General features: G+C 34.5%; 1 non-coding gene across 1 annotated transcript; it reads left to right on the top strand.

Moving 5' to 3' along the window:
* Window positions 1-5,993: 5,993 nt before the first annotated feature.
* Window positions 5,994-6,401, top strand: LOC145667164 (small subunit ribosomal RNA). Its single transcript, XR_014127874.1, has one exon. It is a non-coding gene; the product is annotated as a small subunit ribosomal RNA (ribosomal RNA).
* The last annotated feature ends 200 nt before the right edge of the window (window positions 6,402-6,601 follow it).

The following is a 6,601-nucleotide window of genomic DNA, read 5'->3' as shown; positions in this document are numbered from 1 at the left end:
GGTGTAACTTTACTTTAGCCCCCCAGGAAACACTAACAATTAAACCTGGTGGAATCGTTATTGCTTCCAGAAAACACTAATGGTTTCGTTTTGCTTTGCTATTAGTGTAGATATGCCCACTTATATGTCACAAACAAAGGTGTCCAAACTCAGGAGGACGGCGCCCACAAGTTCGAAACTTACGCTCACTCGACCTCAACCTCACGAACTTAACGTGAGATATGGCTGGTGATGTAAGTGTGAGGTTGGGTGAGTTCTAGGTGAAACTGCTGAGGTGAGCGTGAGGTTGAGTAAGCGTTAGGTGAGACTGGTGATGTGAGCGTGAAGTCACACTGGTGATGTGAACGTGAGGTTGAGTAAGCGTGAAGCCAGGCTGGTTATTTGAGTGTGAGGTGAGACTAGTGATGTGAGCGTTAGGTAGAAATGAGTCTATGGGCTGATTTCGAAATGAGTTTGTGAGCGTGAGTTTGATTGAGATTAGGTCAAAGTGATCACCTCTGGTTACGAAACTCCCATAAATACATGGGGAATATTTCATTGGGTCAAATTCCCTACAAATTCAAAAGCGCTAATGGTATCTTTAATACAATCGTTAGTGCTTCGTTAGTGCTTCCTAGAGCAGTAAATCTTAGCATTAGTGCTGCAATTGCTTGGATACTAGAAACAAAAAAACTTGGACAAACGTGAAGTTAGCTCCCCAGGAAGCACTAACAACCAAACCTAGTGCAATTAATAGTACATTGTTGGTGCTTCCAGAAAACATGAATAGTTTCGTTAGTGCTTCATTATCAGTCAGGAAACTCACGTAAGAAAAACATTGGGAATTTTTCGTTGAGTTAAACTTGCGCCCAATTCAAAAGCACTAATGATCTCTTTTAGTGCAATCGTAAATACTTCTTAGACCACAAAAGGCGAACATTAATGCTTCAATAGTTTTGATGCTACGAGCACAAAAAAAGACGGCTAACTTCACGTTACTTCCCCAGAAAACACTAACGACAAAATCCAGTGCAACCGATAGTGCATCGTCAGGACTTGCAGAAAACACTAATAGTTTTGTTTGTGTTTCTATTAGTTCAGTTTCTTGAGATGAATTTCATTGTTTTTAATTTTTTTGTATGAAAATGTAATCTTTTTTCCTTGGTTCATATATAAACAGTCATTTTATTATTTTATTATTTATTAATGTATCAACTCAACGGTGATATGTATACACGACTCCAAAAGTGCATTACCACCTGCAATTCTCCTTTCCCTCCAATAGTAGGCAACTCTTAAAGCTTAGCGCTTGGGTTGGTAGCAAATTCGAAAGGCGTTGGACTAAACCTCAAGTTTGTCACAAATATAGCAGTGTGGCAAACTGCAAATAAGAGAATAAAACAAATTGGTAAGAATGACAATTCTATTATTGTGACGGAACTGGATGACATCAAAAGTTAAAAAATGACTTACTTAAGCAATTCAAACAAAATGAATGGTGAGAAACCGAAATAAGAAGAAAGCATTTCTCTCATTCCCCCCAACCCACCCAAAAAAAGAAACTAAAAAAAGAAAAAGTTATAAAATATAAAGATTTCACATAAAAGCGTAGCAGCAAAAAAGCAAATAGCTAAACGAAACGAAAAAGAGAAAAACACAGAATAGGGGACACCAGTGGCGTAGCAAACTTGCGGGCCTCCCATTTAAAATAGTGAGATGTGACCCTAGCTGTATATCGTGACATTTTCCATTGAAAAGCGATTTCATTCTATAGTACGAAAGGAGTGACTGGAAGCCAAATTAAACTATTGATGAACGTTAGTTACCGAACTATTTTAGAATAAATTAAAACAATTGAATTGTCGTAAATGGTGAGGTGTTATATAGGGAAATTATTAAATATAGGGAAAACAGAGTTTGGAAACTGAAGCAAATGTAATAGACTGTCGTTGTCGTTAGTTACTGAGATATTTATGTATAATGTGGAAGAACAGAATTATCGTTATTTGTCTATTTACAATAGAACAGCGAGTCTATTCACTATTGGAGTGTTTAATGGCTTAATCAGAATCTTTGTATGGCGAAAGGAATGTTTGGAAATTGAAGCAGAGAATTGCATATCGTTGACGTATTTAAGAATAAAACGAGAGAATGGTATTGTCGTAATTTTTATCATACACCCTCCATTCCAAAAGAAACCGAACGTTTTAAAAAAACAAAAAAGCAATGTACATTTTGGAACAAATCATTTTTATTAATCAATGGATTCCCCTTCTGCATCGATACACATATTTGCACGCTCGAACAAGTTGTCAAACGACTTCTCCATGTCCTTTATTCGAATGGTCTTTAGGACGGCGGTCGCCGGCTTATCAATGGCATCAATCGATGCGTGCCACTTTCCTTTCATCGCCAAATTCAGTTTCGGGAACAGATAGAAATCGCACGGAACGAGATCTGGTGAATAGGGTGGATGATGCAACCGAATAATGTGATTTTTGACCAAAAATTCAGTTACAATTCGCGAACGATGTGATGGTGCATTATCGTCCAAAAGAGTCCAATTGCCGATTTCGCGATATTTGGGCCGAATACGACGAATTCTTGCCAGCAAACGTTTCATGACGCCCAAGTAAAACTCTCCAGTGACTTTCTGGTTGGGCTGAACAAATTCTTTGTGGATAATTCCTTTTGAATCGTAAAAACAAATCAGCATCACCTTACTTTTGACTTCACCAAGCGACTTTTTTTGGGTGTTCCTTCATCCGGCACTCTCCATTCAGCACTTTGCCGCTATGTATCGTGCTCATATTCAAAACACCACGTCTCGTCACCAGTTACAATCAATTTCAAGAAGTTTCGATCCTGCCGAGCATTTTTAACGATGTCTTTGCAATGCGCAATTCGATCAACTTTTTGGTCTTCGGTGAGTTTGTGTGGTACAAACCGCGAATTAACCTTCTTAAGGCCCAAACCCTCGGTCAAAATGCGTTATGCGGTTGTTTGAGGAATGCCTAATTCCATTTCAATAACTTTCACCGACGAGTTTTTGGTATGTTTGATGAATTCACGCATTTTTTCGATGTTTTCTTCCGATAATGCGGTTTTGGGACGGCCTGATCTTTTGTCATCATCCAGCGTCCCTCTACCCGATTTGAATCGCCTGAACCACTCGTAAACTTGCGTACGGAATAGACACTCATCACCATATGCATTTTGTAGCATTTGGTGCGTTTCACTAAAAGTTTTACCCAGTTTAACACAAAACTCAATTGCAACTCGTTGTTTGAAACTCATTTTCAGATCGATGTACACAACACACTGACTGTTGAAACGCAATAACTTTGTTGATATGCATCCAAATGTCATGACATTTATACCTGTTGTCAATGAGGGACTACGCCATCTACCGGCGCTAAGGTACTATTTGTTTTCAAAAGTTCGGTTTGTTTTGGAATGGAGGGTGTATTAACAATTGGTAAGTGAATCCATTCAGTAAGCGAAATCAGTGTATGGAACATGAAGCAGGCTGTTCTTAATGTTTAGTTATTGTTTTATTTAAAAATGAAATGAAACAAGTCATTTGTCGTATGCTGTGAGATATTTAAAATTGAAGAGTGATGCAATTATATATAGCGAAGGGTTTATTGGAAGCTGTAGTAATTAGACTCCTGCTGATCGTTTGTTACGGATATATTTAAGACTAAAATGTGGGTAGTTGACTCGTTAATGGTGGCATATTTATAATTGAAAAGTTAGTTAAATTATATATATTATATAAAATTGTTTTAAAAATAAAATGAAAGAACGGATTTTTCGGTATTTTTCTGAAATTAACAATTGTAATTTGAGTCTATTCAGTAGGGCGAATATATTGTTTGGATGCTGAAGCAGACTCTTGCTGATCGGGAGTTGTCGACTTACTTAAGAATGAAATGGAATAACGAAATTGTAAATTTTGAGATAATTACGATTGAAAAGTGAGGCTATTAAGTATAGTGAAAGGAGTGTTTCCTAACGCCCTTCTTATTTACTGATTTCTTATTTACTGAAATATTTAAGAATATTATGAAACAACGGAATTGTCGTAAATTAATTTTATATTTACACTTAACAAGTTAATCAAGAAGAGAGTCATAAAAAAATATGAAATACACTTTCATTATCGTTAGTTACTGATGTATTTAAGTATAAAGTGTAAGAACGGAATTGTCGTAAGTTGCCTATATTTACAATGGAAGAGCGAGTCTATTCAGTATTGCGAAAGGTCTGTTTTCGAATGAAAAGCAATTTTAATATGTAAATAACTGGCAAAGTACGACAAATCCGTTTTAAGTTTTTAAAATTAATATTCACGACCAGTGTGTTAATATCGAGACTTTACTTAGTGTTACAAACACGTCTTTCGTTCTACTGATTAGTCCCGCTTTTCAATAGTAAATATATCAAATATTATGAAAATTACATTTTTTCATTTTATTCTTAAATAAGTCGATAATGTGCAATTGTCTGTTCTAAACATTCCTTTCGCGATGCAAAATAGACTCATTTTAAAAAGGTAAAAATGTCACAATATACTACCATAGCGTTATTTCATTTGCACAAGTCTACTCAGCTTCCGAACACTCCTTTTGGCATCCTATTTGGAAACAATCTTCATTTCAATATACTTCAAAATTTACGACAATTCTGTTATTTCATTTTATATTTAAATATGTTAGCAATTAATATTCAGCAGAAATCAGCTTAATCTTTGAAACACTCCCTTTGCAACTTTTACTTACAAATATATTACAATGCTCGACTATTCACTTCTTCACTTCAATCTTACATATCTATCGATCAACAAGAGCCTGCTTCCTCTTCTAAGCAAACATCTTTCAAGCATCCAAGCATATTATATATTAATTTTATTTTAGTGGTGAAAGGCCAATCGGTTTCCGCTATATCTGGTTGTACAAAAATTGATTTTAATTCAGCTCCGGCTAGCTTGTCATGAGTTTAATTTTGTTGGTTTGGCCGTAAGTAATAGTAAGGTGGATTTGCTACTTACCTATGTTATTTATAATGTGATATAAAGCTAATGAAATATGTGACCTTAGAAGTAGCTATCATTTATAATTTTGTTATATTTTTATGAATTGTTTACTTCTAAAAATTTGACAAACTTTATTCTTTTCGTGCTAAACCGAGTACTTCAACTTATATATATTTATAAAATATAAAAAATGTTAAGTGAGGCAAGTGCAAACCATCATATCTTTCACTTACGAGCCCCCACAACTAAAAATTTTACTTTCTGCTCTACCTAGATCATTGTTGAGCTTGCTTGGTAAGAACTAAAATATATTTAATTGGTATTTAGTTTAACGTTGTTCGTTCAACGGCGTTTTCTTTGATAAGGACACCAGTGACCCCCATGACGTGTAAAGCAGCCGTAGGTTCTCGTATAACCTATTTTATAATTTCTTGTATTTATGATTAACATATTTCGAAGGCAAAAGTAACGTTACTTGTTTGAATAAATCAGGGGTGTAGTCAGCAGTTTAAATTAGGAGGGGTCCTTTGTTTTTGAGGGGGGCCAGCTACAATGTATAAAACAAAAATTATAGATATATTGGAGTTAGTTATTTTTTGAGGCTTGGAAAGTCGGAAAATTTTGGTTTCCTTCCGGAAATGTTAGATTATTATTATTATTATTATTATTATTATTATTATTATTATTATTATTATTATTATTATTATTATTATTTTATTATTATTGTTATTATTACTATTACTGCTTTTTCTCCATAAATTTTGTTACAAGTAGTTTTTATTACGTTTCATCAAGAACTACTGAACCGGACAAAACATTCTACTTTTGGGTTATAAATTTAAATTATAGGATTTTGTCTTTTTATTTTTAGGTGAAATTATTATTTAAAATAATGAGTTCTATGTTTGAAGCTATGAAATTATTTGTTAAACTAGGATTAGATACCCTATTATTTTTAATGTAAAATGTAATACCTGGGTAATAGTAGTTATATTCTTGAAACTCAAAGGATTTGACGGTATTTTAGACTGTTCAGAGGAATCTGTCCCGTAATCGACAATCCACGATATATTTTACATACTATTGTTGGCAGTTTGTATACCGCCGTAGTTGAAGGTATTAGGGAGAGGTTAGAAACCTTCCTTATCTTTATTGAGGAGGACTTCTGGTCAAGGTGCAGCTTATTAGTAAGAGGAGATGGATTACAATAGAATGTTTATACGGATTTTATTATGAAATCGTTTAAATGAAGGTGGATTTGAATGTAATATTAGTTATATTGCTATTATGAGTAGGGCTCTAGGTATGTACACATCGCCCGTCGCTCTCACTTGTTTAGGTGAGATAAGTCGTAACATAGTGGGTGTACCGGAAGGTGTGCCTAGATTGAATTAATAACAAAATAGAGCTTGTTAGTTGAGCTATTCGTTTACATCGAGGAGGTTTCTGTGCGATTCAGATTATCTTGATTGAAGGATGTACTTATATATGTATATGATTTTTATATTGAGATTAAGTGAATCAACTTTAATTGATGTTATTGTATGGGGTATAGAGTTTATTTGTTGATATTATAGTTAATTA

This window comes from Thermobia domestica, chromosome 12 (assembly GCF_964235325.1).
Source record: "Thermobia domestica chromosome 12, izTheDome1.hap1.1, whole genome shotgun sequence".
Classification (NCBI taxonomy): domain Eukaryota; kingdom Metazoa; phylum Arthropoda; class Insecta; order Zygentoma; family Lepismatidae; genus Thermobia; species Thermobia domestica.
Note: the sequence above shows the minus strand (reverse complement) of the source record. Positions and strands in the feature narration are given on the sequence as shown.